Consider the following 21857-nt stretch of genomic DNA (forward strand, 5'->3'; position numbering starts at 1 on the left):
TGTTTTATTCTCCCAAGGGTAAGAGAAGAAATTGGACCCCAAAAGTTGTTGTGACATTTGTTCTGAGTACGCCGATACCCCACATGTGGGGGTAAACCACTGTTTGGGGTCATGGCAGAGCTCGGAAGGGAAGGAGCGCCATTTGACTATTCAATGCAAAATTGACTGGAATTGAGATGGGACACCATGTCACGTTTGCAGACTTGGATGGGCCTAAACATTGAAACCCCCCACAAGTGACACCATTTTTGAAAGTAGACCCCCTAAGGAACTTATCTAGCTGTGTTTTGACAGCTTTGAACCCCCAAGTGATTCACTACAGTTTATAATGCAGAGCCGTGAAAATAAAAATTATTTTTTTTGTTTACAAAAATTATTTTTTAGCCCACCGTTTTGTATTTTCCCAAAGGTAACAGGAGAAATTCGACCCCAAAAGTTGTTATCCAATTTGTCCTGAGAACGCTGATACCCCATATGTGGGGGGTGGGGGGGACCTCCGTTTGTGCGCATGGCAGAGCTCGGAAGTGATGGAGCGCCATTTGGAATGCAGACTTAGATGGATTGGTCTGCAGGCGTCACATTGCATTTGCAGAGCCCTTGATACACCTAAACATTAGAAACCCCCCACCAGTGACACCATTTTGGAAACTAGACCCCCCAAGGAACTTATCTAGATGTGTTTTGACAGCTTTGAACCCCCAAGTGTTTCACTACAGTTAATAATGCAGAGTCGTGAAAATAATAATTAATTTTTCTCCCACAAAAATGTTTTTTTAGACCCCCAAATTTTTATTTTCACAAGGGTAACAAGAGAAATTGGACCCTAATAGTTGTTGTCCAATTTGTCCTGAGTATGCTGATACCCCATATGTTGGGGTAAACCCCTGTTTGGGCGCACGGGAGAGCTCGGAAGGGAAGAAGCACTGTTTTACTTTTACAACGCAGAATTGGCTGGAATTGAGATCGGACGCCATGTCGCGTTTGAAAAGCTCTGATGTGCATAAATAGTGGAAACCCCCAATTTTAACTGAAACCCTATCCCAAACACACCCCTAATCCCAACCATAGCCCTAACCATAACCACACCCCTAACCCTGACACACCCCTAACCCTAATCCCAACCACACCCCTAACCCTGACACACCCCTAACCCTAATCCCAACCGTAAATGTAACCCTAACTTTAGCCCTAACCCTAACTTTAGCCCTAACCCTAATGGGAAAATGGAAATAAATACATTTTTTACATTTTTTTTATGTTTCCCTAACTAAGGGGGTGATGAAGGGGGGTTTGATTTACTTTTCTAGCGGGTTTTCTAGCGGATTTTTATGATTGGCAGCCGTCACACACTAAAAGACTCTTTTTATTGCAAAAAATATTTTTTGCGTTACCACATTTTGAGACCTATAATTTTTCCATATTTTGGTCTACAAAGTGATGTGAGGTCTTGTTTTTTGCGGGACGAGTTGACGTTTTTATTGGTAACATTTTCGGGCACGTGACATTTTTTTTATCGCTTTTTATTCTGAGTTTTGTGACCAAAACCCAGCTATTCATGAATTTCTTTTGGGGGGGGGGGCATTTATACCGTTCCGCATTTGGTAAAATGGATAAAGCAGTTTTATTCTTTGGGTCAGTACGTTTACAGCAATACCTCATTTATATCATTTTTTTATGTTTTGGCGCTTTTTATACGATAAAAACTATTTTATAGAAAAAATAATAATTTTCCCGTCTCCCATGACAGCACACCTGAGAGAGGGATCCGCCCAGTCGGGACAGGAAACCTACTGAAATAAAAGGGCGGTACCTCTCCCTCGCTTCAGTTGGGTTTCCTGTCCTGATGGGAACCCTTGTGCTGGAATCACCGCGGTATTTTTATTTTTTGATTGAAGATCCACTTACCCACTCCCGTCCCGGTACTGGAAGCGCAGGCAGGACGCCTGTGCTGTGGATATTTTTGGAAGGGTTTTAATACTGACCGCTTAGTATTCTGTCCTATCCTTTCCTATTTAGCTAGAGCGGCCTCTTTTGCTAAATCCTGTTTTCTGCCTGCGTGTGTCTTTCCTCTCCTACTCACAGTCAATATTCGTGGGGGGCTGCCTATCCTTTGGGGTTCTGCTCTGAGGCAAGGTAGAATTCCTATTTCCATCTATAGGGGTATTTAGTCCTCCGGCTGTGTCGAGGTGTCTAGGGTTTGTTAGGCACACCCCACGGCTACTTCTAGTTGCGGTGTTAGTTTAGGATTTGCGGTCAGTACAATTTCCACCTACTCCAGAGAAAGTTTCATGCGGCTCCAAGGTCACCGGATCATAACAGTACAACTGGCCAATAATGAGTTAAATGCATCTCAGAAGAAGGGAAGAAAGGTGTTGAGCCATTTTTTTTTCTGCAGTCTGCTTTGTCTTCTCTTCCCTCTTTTTCTCTGGGTGGCTGAGGAGTCTTGTGCTAGCATGGATGTTCAGGAATTAGCTTCTCGTGTAGACCAGCCTTTAAGGGGCATTGATGCTACACCTTTGGCTAAAAATAAGCCCCAGTTTTGGACACAGGTGAGATAATACAAAAAATTCCACCATCTAACTAAAGACGTGGAACGTATATCTGCAACTCCTGAGAATCCAACAAGACTGAGAAAATACTGACACAATCTAAGCTGGACAAGAAAAAACAAATGATTAGCACTGAATTATCAAGCACACAGCATGTGTGCCACAGAAACAAAACCAGACACTTAGCTGAATTGGCAGCAAGGCAGGAGGAACCAGACAGAGGTCCAACACCTCCCAACAACCATGGACAACTGGCAAGGACTTAATGAATCCTGCACACCTAAATACCCCAGTCAGAACTGCAATCACCAGATACACCTGACCAGGACTGCAACCCAGGGACAACTGCATTACCACCTACAACTGCATTACCACCTACAACCACCGGAGGGAACCCAAAAGCAGAATTCACAACATACCTGGGCTGGGCAATATACTCCGTGGGCTGGGCAATATACTACATGAGCTGGGCAATATACTACATGAGCTGGGCAATATACTACATGGGCTGGGCAATATACTACATGGGCTGGGCTATATACTACATGGGCTGGGCAATATACTACATGGGCTGGGCAATATACTACATGGGCTGGGCAATATACTACATGAGCTGGGCAATATACTACATGGACTGGGCAATATACTACATGGGCTGGGCAATATACTACATGAGCTGGGCAATATACTACATGGGCTGGGCTATACACTACGTGGGCTGCGCTATACACTACGTGGGCTGCGCTATACACTACGTGGGCTGCGCAATATACTATGTGGACTGCGCAATGTAATACGTGGGCTGTGCAATGTACTACGTGGGCTGCGCAATGTACTATGTGGGCTGCGCAATGTACTACGTGGGCTGCGCAATGTACTACGTGGGCTGCGCAATGTACTACGTGGGCTGCGCAATGTACTACGTGGGCTGTGCTATACACTACACATACATATTCTAGAATACCAGATGCGTTAGAATCGGGCCAGCATCTAGTGTGTATATATATATATATATATATATATACCAAATAGGAAAAAGAAGGCAGCATTCCCAAAGTTTTCAGGTGAAAAAAAGATGGAGATTTAATCGACCCACATCACTGTGCGACGTTTCGGCTCATTGAGCTTGAAAAAGGCTCAGTGAGCCGAAACGTCGCACAGTGATGTGGGTCGATTAAATCTCCATCTTTTTTTCACCTGAAAACTTTGGGAGTGCTGCCTTCTTTTTCCTATTTGGTATTCAATTTGGATGAATGTTTGGACCATTCTATCCAGGGGGCTAGGCACCCGCATCTGGTGAGCATTGTGCTGTTCCATTTTTCCTATTTATATATATATATATATATATATATATATATATATATATATATATATATATATATATATATATATATTTCAGTTTGTCTTAATTTTTTTCTTAAGGTTTCCACATTAGAGAGTTGGAGACTGAATTTCACCGTTTATGGAAAAACATCTAATGTGTATGTGGGCCTCCTCAACAGAAAGATTGGTCACGTTGAATTTAATTGACCGATCATTTTATTCTACCAGGACATAGGTTGCCACCAGAGGTGTGGGCCAATGGCTTACATTCTTTTACATATTGAAAATGCTTATTTATGGGGGGAGTAAGGAGAAGGGTTTGGCCTGTAGCTATTGAAGGTGTGTTGCTCCTTTAAGCGATAGTTAGCCCATTCAGACTTCCTTTATCGGGAAAAGAAGAGCAAGGGTTCCAAGGACAGTGATATGTTTTATGCAATTGTCATATTCAGCATTCATGGAGACAGTCACTCTGTTCCCAGCGTATATGACCTTTATTTGGAAAGGCTAAATCAATGAGTCTCTAATTCTGTTGATGAGACAGTCCTTTTATAAAGCTCGGTGTAGACAGGGTGGGCCCCATCCTTTTTTAGCTGCAGCAGAAGAGGTATCCATTTTTTTCCCAGCTGGTGATTGTCATTGTCATATTTAGGTGTCGGGATGCCTGCTGGGTCCCTGTGATGGGGCGGTCCTCTTCTGCTCAGTTGCCCGCTCTGTCCTGTCTGCTGCACCATTGATTTTTATTGCTAGTATTAGGATGGAGATGGGATCAATAGAGGATTTGCTTGGAAGCTGCTACAAAACACAGGCAGACAGAGCAGGCCTTTCGAGCTGGTGCAGTCCCTGGAATGAAAAAATAAGAAGGACTGGGAGACCTGGAGTAAAATGTAGATATGGGGATCTGCAGGGGGAAAGGGGTGTCAGAATATATGGGGCTATGCAAAAACATGGATAAGAAGAGGCTGGAAAGGACACTGTTTAAGAGGTAAGACCTTCCCTAAATTGTTATGAGAAGAGGATTCCTGACCCTTAGTAATTGTATGTGCATTCTAGATGGATGGCTTAGAGCAGAGGTGTCAAACTGCATTCCTCGAGGGCCGCCAACAGGTCATGTTTTCAGGATTTCCTTAGCATTCCACAAGGTGCTGGAATCATTCTGTGCAGGTGATTAAATTATCACCTGTGCAATACAAGGAAATCCTGAAAACATGACCTGTTGGCGGCCCTCGAGGAATGCAGTTTGACACCTCTGGCTTAGAGGGCAATTCCACCAGTAACTGCTTTTGAATGTTGCATTCTTGTTGCCAGTGGTGGACATAGATTTGCTTTATATGTGCAACAAAATAACTCGGTTGTCATACTATGTTATACCTTGTAGAAATATATAAAGGTGAAAGACCCACCCCCGCTTACAGCTAGATAGATGACTTAATCCACAAGTAATTGCTTTTATTCTGGCATGGTCTTTACTAGGAGTGGGAACAGCATTTGCTGTAGAGATGCCACAAATAGCTTTTAAGGGGCCTCCATTCCTCTTCCATCCTTATTAACGATTGTAAAGGTGGAAGACCCACCTCCACTTAGAGCTAAATTGCTAGTTTAAAAGCCAAATCCACTAACAATGTCTTTTTATTGTCATCTGCGCTTTACTACAAATGAATGCAAATTGGCTGTATAGGTGGCACAGAATAGCTTTCCCAATTACTTTCCATGTAATTGAGTTCTATAAAGGTGGAAGACCCAACCCTGCTTAGTGCTACAGTATTATCTATATAAAGCTTAAAGGCAAATCAACTAGTAATCAGATACTGCTGTTTTCCAGGTATGAGTACAGAACATACTGTAAACATGGCACAAAATAACTCCTATAGGGGTCATTATTTTCCTTGAACCCTCATAAAGTATATAAACACTGAAGACCCACCCCTGCTTAGAGTTCAATAGTTTAAATATCGGATCCACCAGTAATTGCTTTTTATTGTGGCATACCGCTTGTCAGGATTGGGCACACAGCTTGTTGCATAGATGCGGAAAAGTAGGTTGTATGGGAGTTGTCTTTCTATAATGTTAATGACCCACCCCCGCTTAACAGGTAGATATTGTAGATAGCTTAAAGTGCAAGTCAACTATTAGTTGCTTTTTAATGTTATATGCTCAATACCAGGAGTGGGGACAGAAATTGCAGTACAGACAACACAACATATAATCTGTGTTGGTTGTCAGTCTGCTTCTACGCTTATGGAAGTCTATAAAAGTGTAAAACTTGCCCCTGGTTAGAGCTGGGGCAACATATTACAGCATTAGAAAGTAATGGCTATTAAATGTCAAATGTTCTTTGCACTTTGTCTATAGGTACAAGAAAATAGAGCCTAAAGGGGTCATCATTCTGCCTAGAACCCCTAGAACCTCCAACACCCACCCTCACTCAGAGTTTTCCTAAATCTTTTAAAGTGCTAGTCTTCTAGTAATTGATCTTTAATGTTGCAGACTCTTGAACAGCAGAAGTACTGAAATAACTATATAGATGACACAAAATCACATTGTCACTGCCTCTTCCTCCCTAATGGTCTCTAAAAGTAGAAGACCCACCCATGCTTAGAGCTATATAGATATCTTAAAGGGAAAGTCTACTAGTAAAACTGGAACAGAAAAGCAATAATACAATTTTTTTCTTTTTTAATAGCTGTTGTTAATCCCTTTTCCTCTCGTATAAGTCTATGAAAATGGAAGGCCCACCCCTGCGTAAAGCTGGTTAAAATTGTGCCAGACTTTTTTTTTGCTGTAGACGTTGAGTCATTTTGGTCCCTATTTCTTCATATAGTCATATATTTCTACTGATAAATACCCATGGAAACATTTCTTCCCATTGATAATTTTTCAACCTTTTGCTGTAAGCAGGTGTTGGTCGTATTCATCAGGGCCCTTCTTGATAATCTTCCTGTTTGTGATGTAGCATTCTCCGCTCGCTTACATCCTTTACTGAAATCTTAATTTACACAGAGGACGGATGCCGGTGGGATCTCTTGTGTATTATTAGATCAGCCTGTTTCCAGCAGATTAAGATGAATGACGAGGATGCTTGGAAATGGTATGCGTTATTGGGACTGGAAATGAATTAGCTTATAAAGTAAACTAATTTATTCCCATCCCAAAGTTTTTGGATTCTGTTTGCCTTTTTTAAATAAAATTACCCTCCGATCACTTGACCCAAGGGTCGCTGAAAGGACATAGAACCATCACCAAGCACTTTTATCTTGTGTGACAGTACTTGGTCCTCTATCCACGTACATTGTCACCTTTTCACTCCATCTTCTTACTCTTTTAGTGCCCGGTTGGAAGTAAAACTTGGACGTTCAGAAAGCTTAAGGCTATGCACACTTTTCGGATTCTGTTGCGGATTTTTCCGCAGCGGATTTGATGAAATCCGCAGTGCAAAAAGTACTGCGGATTTATTGCGGTTTTTTGTGCGGTTTCCACTGCGGTTTTAGACACCTGCGGTTTTTTAACATGGAGCAGGTGCCAAACCGCTGCGGATTCCGCACAAAGAATTGACATGCTGCGGAATGAAAACCGCTGCGTTTCCGCGCGTTTTTTTCCGCAGCTTGTGCACAGTGTTTTTTGTTTTCCATAGGTTAACATTGTACTGTACACCACATGGAAAACTGCTGCGGATCCGCACCATCCAAACCTCAAAGTGTGCACATAGCCTAAAAGGATGGGAAGAGCTGAAGAAATCCCACAAAGCTGACAACGTTCCTCGCTCCCGTAGTGATGTGGACATGGATGCTGCGGCTGAAGTGACGAGACTGCATCAGTCCGCATCATCTTCAGCGTCCAGCCTGTCCACAAGGTGAGGACCTCTTTCTTACAATGCACTTTTTCTCTTGATGCAGCTGCTCCAGAACTGTTCTTCCTACTATAAATCAAAAGGAAGCGACTGATGTAGGCACCCATTTTTGGAGGCGATCACCCGAATTGAACACACATGCAAAAATGTTTTAGAGTGCTTTTACATTGCATTTAGGCACCCGTTCAGTGGTTCATATCAGGGCTTACTTCCGAACCCCTCGCAAAACGGGATTCCGACATATGGGCCAACTGGGCCGTAGACTATAAAGCTGCCGACAGAGTGAACGAGCACCAATTTCGGGTGTGTACGCCTACTGGAGTCGGACACTCAGACGTAGTAGATTTCTTCTGGGTGTCTACCTCCAGTAGGCATACACTCCTGAAACCATTCCTGCAGAACGCACGTTCACGGTGTTGTCACCATTATAGTCTATGCTATTGTGTGCGCATATGTCCAAATCCCTTTTTGCAAGGGGTTCGAACTCAAGCCTCTACAGGGCACACTGAACGATTGCCTAAATGCATTGTGAAAGCACCCTAACTCTTTCCTCTGTCTTCTCTCCATATCAGTCAATCATGTGTATGCTCCTCTTACAGCATCAGCTTACTCCATCCTTCCCATTGAGAGTACATGCACACTCAGCCGAACTAAGCGTACATGTCTAAATGGGGTCAGAAAGAATGGTTGTCTAAGATTTATGGGCTTGCTGCTTTTCCTTTTTGAGCTGATCAAGTCCAATTGGATTTTCACAAATTCTCTTTATGTAACAGGTCTTTGGATAACCCAACACCACCGTACACCCCCAAGCTGAGCCGCAGGTGAGGAAGAGCTGTTTTTATGGGGTTACCTCTTGTTAGTTGGGGGTGAGTTGTAGGACCAATATATTTTTGTTGGATGAACTCTGTTGACCATAATGTAGGGTGAGGTGATTGTTGTTGGTAGGAAGTCTTGGATTGGTAAACCCAAGTGGAACCATTACCAGTGGAGCACTGACTAAGCTGTATTATTCTAGGAGTATGGAGTCTCCAAATATGATCTTTAGTGATGAATCTTTGCTGGCCAATCTACAAGAAGACGATTTGGGGCATATGTCTGACCCTGAACCTGATGCCCAGAATTGGCAACATACCGTAGGCAGAGAGGTGGCTCAACATCTTAGTGCAAAGGAGAGGGCACGCCAGGAAGTGATACATGGTGGGTACCTGTACAGAGAACATTGACATTTTAGGACCTACTTCTAATTCTCATGGTTGTTCACTTCTCCTCCTCAGAGCTATTTATGACAGAAGCCTCTCATCTCAGGGTCCTTCGAGTTCTCGATCACATCTTCTACCAGAGGATGCGCAAGGAGAACCTTCTGTCCAGCGAGGAACTTTTGCTCATGTTTCCCAATCCCCCCGAGCTGATTGAGATTCACAGTAAGGATTTATTGACCTGATTTGCAGGGAAATTAAGACTGATTCTAGTTTCTTACATTCTCCCCCACTTTCTTATTGCAGATTATTTAGTAGAACTCATTAAGAGGGTGAGGGAGGAAGGGCCAGTGGTTAAAGAGATTGGTGACCTCATGTTGTCCCGGGTGAGTATCGTTGCCTAAAATTGGTCATTTTTTAACTGATCAGCGCAGCAATTCTCTCAAACAGGCTTGTACATTAATGGATAGATTGCTGTTGCCTATGGCCAAGATGTTTTGATATCTGGTGGAGGGAAATTTGGGAATGGACCAGACTTTGCACAGAATAGTGATTGTATGACTGCCTATAAATCTATACTAGTCATCAACATAGAGGAAAAGATTTTAGCACAATTGTCGTCTAAGTCAAAAGGTGATATGGTTGTGTCTTATCGCCCCTGTGGAGAACTTACGATTTCCTGAACATTCCTTGAGATGGTGCAACGGTAGCTGTAAAATGCGCCAAATTCAGGAAGATGTGCTTGCCCCAATGAGTTTAGCACATCTTGATCATGTGCACTGTTCTTCAAGACTGTAGTACAAAAATCCAGTCTTGATGAATCCACTCATACGAGTCCATATTTAGTCTTGGAGGAGAGTAGCGCTTGGGTTGGGTTGAAAGTTGAATGGACCCAGCTTTGGTTTTTATAAGGCTGCAATGGAAATCACCATGGTGGAGGGGCAGTATTAAGTAATTTATGGACCTCTCTATAAAGAATTTACATTGATTTTTATAAGGTCTGCATACATTCATTTAGGACAGTTCACAGAAAGTTTTCTTATTCTTCTGTTGTATAAGTGTTGAGCATCCCGTAAGAGTTTCATGTATTAGGATGTTGCTACTTACAGAAGTGTGACTTTACTTCACTGAGACTATGGTAATTGCTCATTAATTTTCTTATTCTCCACTATTTTTCAGTTTGATGGGGCCGCAGGAGAAGAAGTGAGCCAAGAAACCGCCAAGTTCTGCTCATGCCAGACGATCGCGCTCGATCTTATTAAAATAAAAAAGCGTAAAGAAGCTCGGTTCAACCTTTTCATGCAGGTGCGGCCCATCTGAGAGCAAGCTGCTTCCTTGTCCATATTCCTTCCAGATCTTCAATAATCATTCATCCAATCATCCATACATCCATCTATCAATCCATATTCCCCATCTATCCGTATATACATCCATCACAATCCTTTTGACTCTCTCCTTGCCCATGCTGTAGGAAGCGGAGAGCAGCCCTCAGTGCCGAAGACTTCAGCTGAAAGACCTAATAGTATCAGAGATGCAGAGATTGACGAAATACCCATTGCTCTTGGAGAATATTATTAAACACACGGATGGTAAGAAAATAAAATTAAAGGCAAAACAAAAAGCAAAAGCATTCGACTTCTTGCAACCTTCCCACTAGGGAATCTGGTTAATATCACTGTGGTCTTTAACTAAACTCCCCACCCCGCAAAATTCTTTCTTTCCAATTCCCCACCGTTCCTCCTTAGTGAGGCACAGCTCCCATTCTAGTCACTTTGTATCACCTTATGGTAAGGATGGAGCATGGTCAAAGTGGTAACCAACACTTCACTGCATCTGTTTAGCTGTAGAGGCAGACCCACGTCCCCATTGGAAGAGGAAGCAAAGAGACCCATGCCCTGCAGATGAAATTATGGACCGCTTTTTTTTAATTAACCCCTTCTATCCCCCTCACTTAGGGGCGAGACCTCTTGTTTTGTTTGAAACGCGCACATTCATGCCTTTCAGTTCTTTTGCAGCCGGCACACCAGAATATGAAAAGCTTTGCCACAGTTGGAGTAGATGTAAAGACATCCTGAAATTCGTGAACGAGGCAGTGAAGCAGCGAGATAACGAATATCGGTTGGGGGAATACCAGAAACGCTTGGATTCCACCTCCCTGGAGAGAAGTAATAACCCTGTGGCTGCAGAATTTAAGGTGACCATGGCTGAAATCTGTGGCATAGAAGGACTTGTGGCATAGAGAAATGTATAATGTAAATGTAAATGACCTTTTCCTATTCAACAGAACTTGGACCTGACGACGAGGCGAATGATTCATGAAGGATCTCTAACATGGAAGATAACAAAAGATAAAACAATCGGTAAGAAATTTGTTTTGGTCGTCAAACTAAGGGTTGGTCAATAAATCTCATTGGCCTTGAAAACATGAACTCATCTATGGCCCCATCTCTGTTTGATATTGAGTATGCTCTAAGATCCTTGTCGGACCATTCCCCTCTAATGTTCCGGATCAGGCAGATCCCATGGGCATTAGACAATCCCTTGAGTGGAAAATTAATCCTTTCTGGCTTAAACTAATTACCGTAATTGTGAGGACGTTCTGAGGAAATTGGTTGTTTTTTTTTTTTACATTCGTGAGGGTCGGCTCCAAATAATGTTACGTTTTACCATGAAGGCTTTTCTGAGGGGGGCTACTTATTAGAGAAATGAAGACCGTTAAAGATAATTCGTGGAAAAGGTGTATAGAATTGGAAGATAGGGAGATTGAGCAAATGTATATTCTAAACAAATGTCCTGAGAGTTTGGCACAGTGGAAGGATACTCAAAAGCTGCTACGATTTTTCCAGCCGGAGCAAGTGGACAACAAATATATGTTTTTAAAGCAGCAGTATTATTAGGAGGGAGAGACAACTGGTCGTCTACTAACTTATCTAAAGCGCAAAGAGAAAACTCTTACATATATAGCTTAAAGGACAATGGGGGAAATATTAGAAGTATATTACATTGGATTTACTCTAGGTTATACTCATCTAGAGTAAATTATTCACAAGAGAAGCTACTGGACTATCTGGGTAGGGTGGGTCTACCGGTTCTGCGGGACAAGAATAGAGAAGCTCTAGAGTCCAATTTCTTTTGAAGAAGTGCAGCAGGTGATGGGAAAGATGCCTAATGACAAGGCCCCAGGGTCAGATGGCCAGCCAATAGAACTCTATAAGTGATTTGAGGAAGTGTTGGCGCAAAAATACCTAGATATGATTATGATACAGGAAAGATATATATATCTTGGTAACGTGTTAGCCAGAGGATAGAAAAATATTTAAAATTGAGAGTCCTCAGTGGTTGATACCTTTTAATGGCTAACTGAAAAGATGGTAACGAATTGCAAGCTTTCGAGACTACTCGGGTCCCTTCATCAGGCGTAGACTAATACAAATTCTGAAGAATCGCATATTTATGCACAAGACAGCCCCCCAAAAATGCCATAGATAAGACAGGTGACGTGAATCAGAACTACCATTATAAACAGTTATGTCCATAAATATTGGAACAGTTCATAGATAAGCAGTGTGAATGTTTTATTGTCCTCTGATTGGGGTCTGGTTCTATGTTATGATGACCCACATGGTCTGAGGAGCAAATTCCTTAGTTGATGTAAAAAGACATAAATCCACGTGGCACATTCATGCCTGCACGGAGTGTGTCAAAGGTCATCATCAGCTTATATTCCCAGACTCTTCTGTCTCTCTGATATTTGAAGTTACCTTTTAATACAAGTAATTTCATGTCCATAATGCTGGGATCTTAGAGGATATATAAAGATCACAGATGGCTTCCAGAGCCCGTATTGCGTCTCTTAGTTGCAATTATTTGGTAATTACAGTTTTTCCAGTTTTATTCCGGGGGTCTGTCTTTTCCACACCAAATCTCTAAAGATGTTGTGCATTTTCCTAAACCATTATTTAGAAATCCTGACAGGTGAGTTTTGCACAACGTACAAAATGCATGGCATTAAGCACATCTTGATGAGGATGTGGGTAACATTTCTACAGAGGAATAGGAAGAAGTGCTGGAATCTCCAGGGTTGCTTTCAATAAACATGATGCAGAGAAGGTCTCAGCTGTTTCTAGTTCATAGAGTTTATAGGAACCCCAAGGTATTGTATAGAATGGGCCTAAAGATGGATGACTGTTGTCTGCGTTGCAGGGAACAAAATGCGGACTTGATGCACATGCATTGGTCATGCCCGAGACTGGTGGGACATTGTAGGTGGTTGGTAGATTAATAGTGAAGTGTTTAATATTCAACCACACTTAGTGCGAAAACCTGTATGTTAGGATTAACGAGGAAGGTGGGATGATCTCCACAGGTACAGTTAGCTATTGCTAAAGTACTCTACCAGATTAGAAAATCTATAGCCACACACTGGCTGGCAACCAGACCTACTTGTTTACAAGAAGTGGTCCAAGCTCTCAACTCTACTATCTTAATGAAAAAAAGGGTTTATACCAAGAGCGGGGCGGTTGGTAAATTTGGTAAAGTATGAGGAGACTGGATCAGGTGCGCAGCTGTGATTTTGGAGGAGCTGGCTAGAGATGTCTTATTTAGTGTACTGATCCTGTAAATTATGATTACCACCTGTCTGGGAAGTAGGATAATGTATTTGACTAATTGTTTAAGAGTAACACCTACCGTATATCAGCATGGGTATGGTTTTATTGTAATACACACGGTGGGGGACGGTGGATGTTAGTTCTGGGTTGGGAAGGGGAGAACTATATTGTGGATATTTGAATCTCATTGAAAGAATAATTGGTTTATATGGGTACTATTGCTATATATGTACTGTATGATGTCATGTAAAATATTCTACTGTAAATTGTTTGTCGTTCAATAAAAGTTTATTAATTAAAAAAACAAGCCCTCGCATGGCTATGATGATAGAAATATGCAAAAGTTACAGCTCTTCAAAGAAAGAGTGGAAAGGACGAAAGCACAAAAATGAAAAATGACTGCGTCCTTAAGGGGTTAAACTAGTTGGTAATCTGGGATATGGTCAATAAGCCATTGTCCAATAACTAATATGTGTGGTCTTGGTTCTTGTCCCACAGATCTGCATGTTCTTCTCTTGGAAGATCTTTTAGTTCTGCTTCAGAAAAAAGACGATAAGCTGGTGCTTAAGTGTCGCAGCAAGACCTCAGTGGTGTCTTCCGATACTAAGCAAAGATTCAGTCCTGTTATCAAGCTGAATTCTGTTCTGGTCCGATCAGTAGCCACAGGTGAGGACTCGATAAGGTATGAAGGAAGATGATCCATGGGAGATGTTGAGCTCCTATTTGGATACGTTATTGTTGTGTTGAGAATTGACACTGGACATTAATGAACTAAGGGGGTATTCCCATCTGGCACTTGTCATATACTCTGCCACAAAGGTCTTAGATGGGAATTGCCCTTTAATGACCAGATATGTTGTAGCAATTTTGTAATGGATAACAGCTCCCTTGACAGTCTATTGATCATAGTTTGTGTTGTTGTCTTTTTTTCCTTTGACAGATAAGAGAGCCTTCTTCATTATTTGCCCATCTGAACATGGGCCCGAGATCTATGAGTTGGTGGCACGGACATCTTCTGAGAAAAACACGTAAGTCTTGCTGTAGAAGGTGTTGTCACATGCGATGTATTTTCGTATCTAGCTTTTTATGACATCCCATATTTCCAATAGGTGGAAAGACCTACTTGAAGAAGCTGCCAAAAGTGCCACGAGACATCCACCTACCTTTATAAAACTGAGCACTCAGAGCGTAGTCCATTCCGGGACACCTTCTAAGAGGTGAGGTCAAATATTGTCCATCTTGGTGTCTTTTACTCATGTCTGATATACAATTGGATCAAGGTAGTTTTCTTAAAGAAATATCTAAACTTACTGGATGTAACATTGTCCCTCTGTCTTCTGCAGTTCGGTGTTACAGGATGCAATCCCAAATTTATTGTCCGAAGCAAGTATGAGAACCAACAGTGAAGACCTCACAATTGGTGAATTGTGTTCTTTGCTAGATAATCTCATCTATTCGATTTTTCCTCCATAATTTCAAGAGAGACCAAATAATTTCATGTGATCTCTTGCTTGATGCTCTGTCCCTGCAGATGAGAATCAAGGAGAGTTCCTGGGACACTCTCATAAGAGTGAGGTTCTTCTAGAAGAATCGGAAAGCCTAGAAGAAGATGAAGCACAGACTCCTACACAATTGCCATTTCCATCTCAAGTGGAAGATACAGGAGTGGGTTTGGAGGACCGGTCTTATCCTACTTACCTCGCCTACCAGTGGCCTTCAGTGAGTGAAGGTTTGGCAAAATCTGCACTGGAAGATGGTAAGATATAAACTTGTTCATATTTTGGTCACTTGGTTGTAGTTGATCTGCTGAGACTTCTGTTTTGTAATATTGGTCTAGTGTAGGCTTTAGGTTCACTGACCATTATAGTTTGACCCTTGATTGAAATTAATCTCTCTTTAGTCCAGAATCTCCGTCAGCTGATTCTACGGAGGCTTCTCCCCATGAGACATTCGGATCATTCAGAGGATGACCACACGCCTACGCCTTCAGTGTCTGATGGGGCAGGGTACCCATGTGAGATGGTGACAGAATCTGTAACAGATACTCTAGATGATGGTCTGGGAGAAGTGTCATCGCAATGCTCTAGTATTGCAGAAAGCAGTGGGACTACGGAGGATTTCGCTTATCGGCACAAGCGGCAAGGTTCGAAAGATGCAGAGGATACTATGTGGGATATGGTCGATAGCCACTTAAAAGGGAGTTCTGAACTTGAGAACCAAAATGATTAATCACATACAAATTCTGAGCACCATAGTAGTAAAGCATACAAAGTAGTGAGAAAAGGTCATCGATTTCACAGTCTGTCATGAATGTGGGTCAAAGAAACAAATTAGATGGCTCTGATTACTTGATCTTCTGATACCATTAATGTTCTCAACGATGGCTTACATTTGGGCTACAGATTATATGTATAATTTAGAACAAGCTGCCTTGCAGTTGAGGGGTCTATTTGGTGCTTTAGTTTACCTTTCCTTCATGCTTGGTAGCAAACTTTCATGTTGAAGGCTTCACTTGTGATCTGTGCTCAGTCAGTGCTGGAAGCTGAAGGCGAGGGACCTGACCAGACACCGGGAATGTAAGTATGTAGTGTTTGTCTTTTTTCACATTTACAATGGTAACCAGGGTAAACATCGGGTTACTAAGCGCGGCCCTGCACTTAGTAACTCGATGTTTACCCTGGTTACCCGGGGACTTCAGGATCGTTGGTCGCTGGAGAGCTGTCTGTGTGACAGCTCTCCAGCGACCAAACAGCGACGCTGCAGCGATCGACATCGTTGTCGGTATCGCTGCAGCGTCGCTTAGTGTGACGGTATCGCTGCAGCGTCGCTTAGTGTGACGGTACCTTTAGACTATGCTGAATTCTGGTGGGACATTTCAAAGCCCTGTTCTTGAGATTGGTGGGGATCCAATCGATGGGATCCTTTGGATAGATGAGAACTTGTGGTGATGGAATAATGGTGCTTTCACATTGCATTTTGTTATATGCTCAGTGGCTCAGTTGGGGCATAGATCTGAACCCTCTGCAAAATGAGATTTGAGAGTATGTGCCGACTGGGCCATAGACTATGATGGTGCTAGCAGAGCAAACGTGCTCTCTACCGCGCATCATTTTTGGTCGTGTACACCTTCTGGAGACAGACAAACCAGATGCAGGCTACCATGTCTGAATGTCTGCCTCCAGTAGGCGTATACGCCCGAGAATGATGCACTTCAGAGAGCAAGTTCGCTCTGCCAGCACCATCATAGTCTATGGCTCCATTGGCGCATACGTCCAAATCCCGTTTTGTGGGGCTTTGGACATATACCTTGACGGGGCCATCAAGCGTGTAACTAAACGTAACTAACCATTTATCACCTGTCCAAGGAATCCCATCAGTCAGACTCCCACCCATCCTGAGAATAGGGCTCTAAAATGTCCCAGCAAAGTAGAGAATATGCCTAGCAGGCGCACCAACACTTGATGGAGCTAGCCAAGTACATGATTTTCCTCTTAACCAAAATGTGGCAAACAAATCTCTTAAAGGGATTGTACATGATTATAAGAACAAGGTTGGCCAATCCCTTTATTCAAATGATTGTGATCACTCTGGCACAGACAGCAGCTTCACCATGGGGGATCTATTGGGGGTGTTTGTAAGTCCTACATTTATGAGGAATATAATAATTACCTTTTTGCCTTCTCGCCAGGGTGAGGAGACGGTAACTAACCTCCACAATGAGCCATTCCTCCTGAGAATTGTCAATCAGAATTGCACACTAACGATCTGTCAGCTGATTTTCTGTTTTACCTTCTAAAGTTTATTTTTGTTTTGTCTTTTCACCATATTCCCCCTTCCTTTTTATTTTCTTTTTCTTTTATTTCCTTTTTTTTTTTCTTTTTAAATTCTGGTGTCTTCTGTACAGGTGAGGTGGTGGGCAGTAATGATGTCATACCGTTGCCAGACAGCAGCCAATCAGAAAGAGTGTTGCAGGAAGCTGGCGGCGGGACGGTTTTAGATGGTAAATCTTTTTTTGCGTTGTAAGAATTTACAGAAGAACAGCAGTCAGCAATAATCACTGAGATGAGAAAACGCTATCTTCTCACCATCATGGCACAATGGCATCACCCTTCTCCAAAAAGAAAAAAAAATACCCCAAATTTCTCATGTTAATACAGTCATGGCCAAAAGTATTGACACCCCTGCAATTCTGTCAGATAATACTCAGTTCCTTCCTGAAAATGATTGCAAACACTAATTATTTGGTATTTTTATCTTCATTTAATTTGTCTTAAATGAAAAAACACAAAAAGAATTGTCCTAAAGCCAAAGTGGATATAATTCCACAGCAAACATAAAAAAGGGGGTGGACAAAAGTATTGGCACTGTTCAAAAAATCATGTGATGCTTCTGTAATTAGTGTAATTAACAGCACCTGTAACTTACCTGTGGCACCTAACAGGTGTTGGCAATAACTAAATCACACTTGCAGCCAGTTGACATGGATTAAAGTTGACTCAACCTCTGTCCTGTGTCCTTGTGTGTACCACATTGAGCATGGAGAAAAGAAAGAAGACCAAAGAACTGTCTGAGGACTTGAGAAACCAAATTGTGAGGAAGCATGAGCAATCTCAAGGCTACAAGTCCATCTCCAAAGACCTGAATGTTCCTGTGTCTACCGTGCGCAGTGTCATCAAGAAGTTTAAAGCCCATGGCACTGTGGCTAACCTCCCTAGATGTGGACGGAAAAGAAAAACTGACAAGAGATTTCAACGCAAGATTGTGCGGATGTTGGATAAAGAACCTCGACTAACATCCAAACAAGTTCAAGCTGCCCTGCAGTCCGAGGGTACAACAGTGTCCACCCGTACTATCCGTCGGCGTCTGAATGAAAAGGGACTGTATGGTAGGAGACCCAGGAAGACCCCACTTCTTACCCCGAGACATGAAAAAGCCAGGCTGGAGTTTGCCAAAACTTACCTGAAAAAGCCTAAAATGTTTTTGAAGAATGTTCTCTGGTCAGATGAGACAAAAGTAGAGCTTTTTTGGGCAAAGGCATCAACATAGAGTTTACAGGAGAAAAAAAGAGGCATTCAAAGAAAAGAACACGGTCCCTACAGTCAAACATGGCGGAGGTACCCTGATGTTTTGGGGTTGCTTTGCTGCCTCTGGCACTGGACTGCTTGACCGTGTGCATGGCATTATGAAGTCTGAAGACTACCAGCAAATTTTGCAGCATAATGTAGGGCCCAGTGTGAGAAAGCTGGGTCTCCCTCAGAGGTCATGGGTCTTCCAGCAGGACAATGACCCAAAACACACTTCAAAAAGCACTAGAAAATGGTTTGAGAGAAAGCACTGGAGACTTCTAAGGTGGCCAGCAATGAGTCCAGACCTCAATCCCATAGAACACCTGTGGAGAGATCTAAAAATGGCAGTTTGGAGAAGGCACCCTTCAAATATCAGGGACCTGGAGCAGTTTGCCAAAGAAGAATGGTCTAAAATTCCAGCAGAGCATTGTAAGAAACTCATTGATGGTTACCGGAAGCGGTTGGTCGCAGTTATTTTGGATAAAGGTTGTGCAACCAAGTATTAGGCTGAGGGTGCCAATACTTTTGTCTGGCCCATTTTTTGAGTTTTGTGTGAAATGATCAATGTTTTGCTTTTTGCTTCATTCTCTTTTGTGTTTTTTCATGTAAGACAAATTAAATGAAGATAATAATACCAAATAATTTGTGATTGCAATCATTTTCAGGAAGAAACTGAGTAGTATCTGACAGAATTGCAGGGGTGTCAATACTTTTGACCATGACTGTATATCTAAGGCTGATTTCACATTTGCGTTTTTTGCCGCTGTGTTTTAATGCATAAAAACGCATGTGTTTTTTTCCCCTATATTTAACATTAAAAACGCATGCGTTTTTTTGTATGCGTTTTGCCGCGTTTTACGACGCATGCGTCGTTTCTATGCTTGCGTTTTGTTGCGGAAATGCAACATGTAGTAATTTCTAGAGGCGTTTTTTTGCCGCAAAAAAAGCATGCGTTTTTTGCGGCAAAAAAAGTATTGCTATGTAAACGCATGCGTTTTTAAGCACATGCATTTGGTTGCGTTTTTTAACGCATGCGTTTCCATAGAGAAAAACAAGTCTACACACTGATAAGCCACCCCCCACCATCAAGGTGATAAAGGGATCCAAACCCTAACCCTAGGGATCCAAACCCTAACCCTAGGGATCCTAACCCTAACCTTAGAGATCCTAACCCTAGGGATCCAAACCCTAACCCTAGGGAGCCAAACCCTAACCTTAGGGAGCCAAACCCTAACCCTAGGGATCCAAACCCTAACCCTAGGGATCCTAACCCTAACCTTAGAGATCCAAACCCTAACCCTAGGGAGCCAAACCCTAACCCTAGGGATCCTAACCCTAGGGATCCTAACCCTAACCTTAGAGATCCAAACCCTAACCCTAGGGATCCAAACCCTAACCCTAGGGATCCAAACCCTAACCCTAGGGAGCCAAACCCTAACCCTAGGGATCCAAACCCTAACCCTAGGGATCCAAACCCTAACCCTAGCCATTTCTATTTATAGTAGGTTTTCTAGTTGATTTTTATGATTGGCAGCTGTCACTAAAGATGCCAAAAAATATTTTTTGCGTTACCACATTTTGAGAGCTACAATTTTTCCATATTTTGGTCCACAGAGTCATGTCACACGCCCTCTGTAGTCCCATTGGCGGTGTCTGGATCTTGATTATTCTCTTGTGAAATTTCTCATCATGCGTACCAAAAACGCAAATGCAGGAAAAACGCATGTAAATGCATAAAAACGCCGCATTTTTTTAACTGCATGTGAAAACGCATGCGTCTAAAAAACGCAGTGTTTGTATGCGTTTACATGCGTTTTTTTCACCACCTGTGTTTGCGTTTTTTTCACCACCTGCGTTTGCGTTTTAAACGCTGCGTTTTTAAACGCAAATGTGAAACTAGCCTATGACTGATAAAGTAAGATTCCCTCATCTGTATGATGATCAACAACATATTGAAGGTGGCATTTTAGATCTTGGGGTTTGAAAAAGTCTACTAATTGGTGATGGAGTGTATTTTAGACCACTGGCTTGAAAAAGTCTATTTGTTGGATGTGGAACATATTTTAGAAGCTGGTATTTTAGATCGTAGGGTTGTCTGAGTCTACTTGTTGCTTGTGAAACATATAAGAAATTATTTATAGTCCACTGTCTCCTGATGTAACAGATTTTGACTACAGAAGCCTTAAAATTAATCCAATTTATTCTCAATCTTGACTGTGGTCTAAGCAACTAGACTTTCAAACATATGGACCACGAGATTTTACTAGCGTCAGAAGATGATAAATCTGGTGGACCACATTATTGGAGGTCTGGTTGCTGGGGCCACCACAAATGTCCAAATTAATCTGGATCCGTCTTAAGCCCTCTGTAGCAAAGAGACCAACACTATTTCCTAGAAAAATCAAACTCCAGGCATCCACAGTAACAAAAGAGGCTATATTGGGAACACACTTGTAAATTGTAGACCTCTAAAGCATTTGTGATCCCAAATACATTCAGAAGAGTGAGACTGCTTTTGAAAGAAAATAACCCTAATTTTTCTAATTCTCTTTCTTTAATGAAGCCTAATTTTTTGGCATCTTCTCTATATTCCTGGGGGGTCAAAGATGAAGAACCTTCCCTCTGTTGATTTGACACTCGTTTTTGTAAAGTCATCATTCCTTGGTGCATCTATTTAATGCTTTAATGTTTTATTTTTGTTCTTTGGGATTTATGAAAGTTCCGTTGAAACTATTTTATCAGAAAATTTTCTTTTTTAAATGGCATTTTCTTTTTTAAAAATATTTTCATTCAAATTTTGAAGAATGGTGTATTTCATGTTCTCACCCGCACAACTTCTTTGAAACCCTATAGTATAAGTCTGAAGTTTTCTTGATGCCTCTTGGTTTTTAATGGTGGTAATTTAATTGTGGTTTAAGACTGTGGCTTTTTGGGTCGGGTAATTTGTATTTTGATTTGCATACTATTTTATAGCAGGAAAAAAACATTCTGATTGCATGGTTGTCTTGGATGTTATGTTTCTTTTTTTTTTGTGGAGGATTGGGATATTTAGAAGTATCTTTATATTTGATCAATGATGGCAACCATTCTAGATAACTCATTGGTCTGCTTCCAAAAACTCAAATGAACCAATTTGAAATACAAAGGAGGACCAAGGTCTTCTTGAAAGGTAACCAAACTTTTTGATATGGTATACCCACTATCTATCTAGTAGAGTTGATCGGTGGGGTTTGAGTCCTGAGACGCCCACAGATTTCAAAAGTAAAGGG

General features: G+C 41.9%; 1 pseudogene; it reads left to right on the top strand.

Annotated features, from left to right (window-relative positions):
• The first annotated feature begins 4816 nt into the window (after nt 1–4816).
• The window catches only part of LOC138674736 (uncharacterized), a 61628-nt pseudogene continuing 44587 nt past the window's right edge, over nt 4817–21857 (top strand).

Source organism: Ranitomeya imitator, chromosome 4, assembly GCF_032444005.1.
Source record: "Ranitomeya imitator isolate aRanImi1 chromosome 4, aRanImi1.pri, whole genome shotgun sequence".
NCBI classification, from domain to species: Eukaryota; Metazoa; Chordata; class Amphibia; order Anura; family Dendrobatidae; genus Ranitomeya; species Ranitomeya imitator.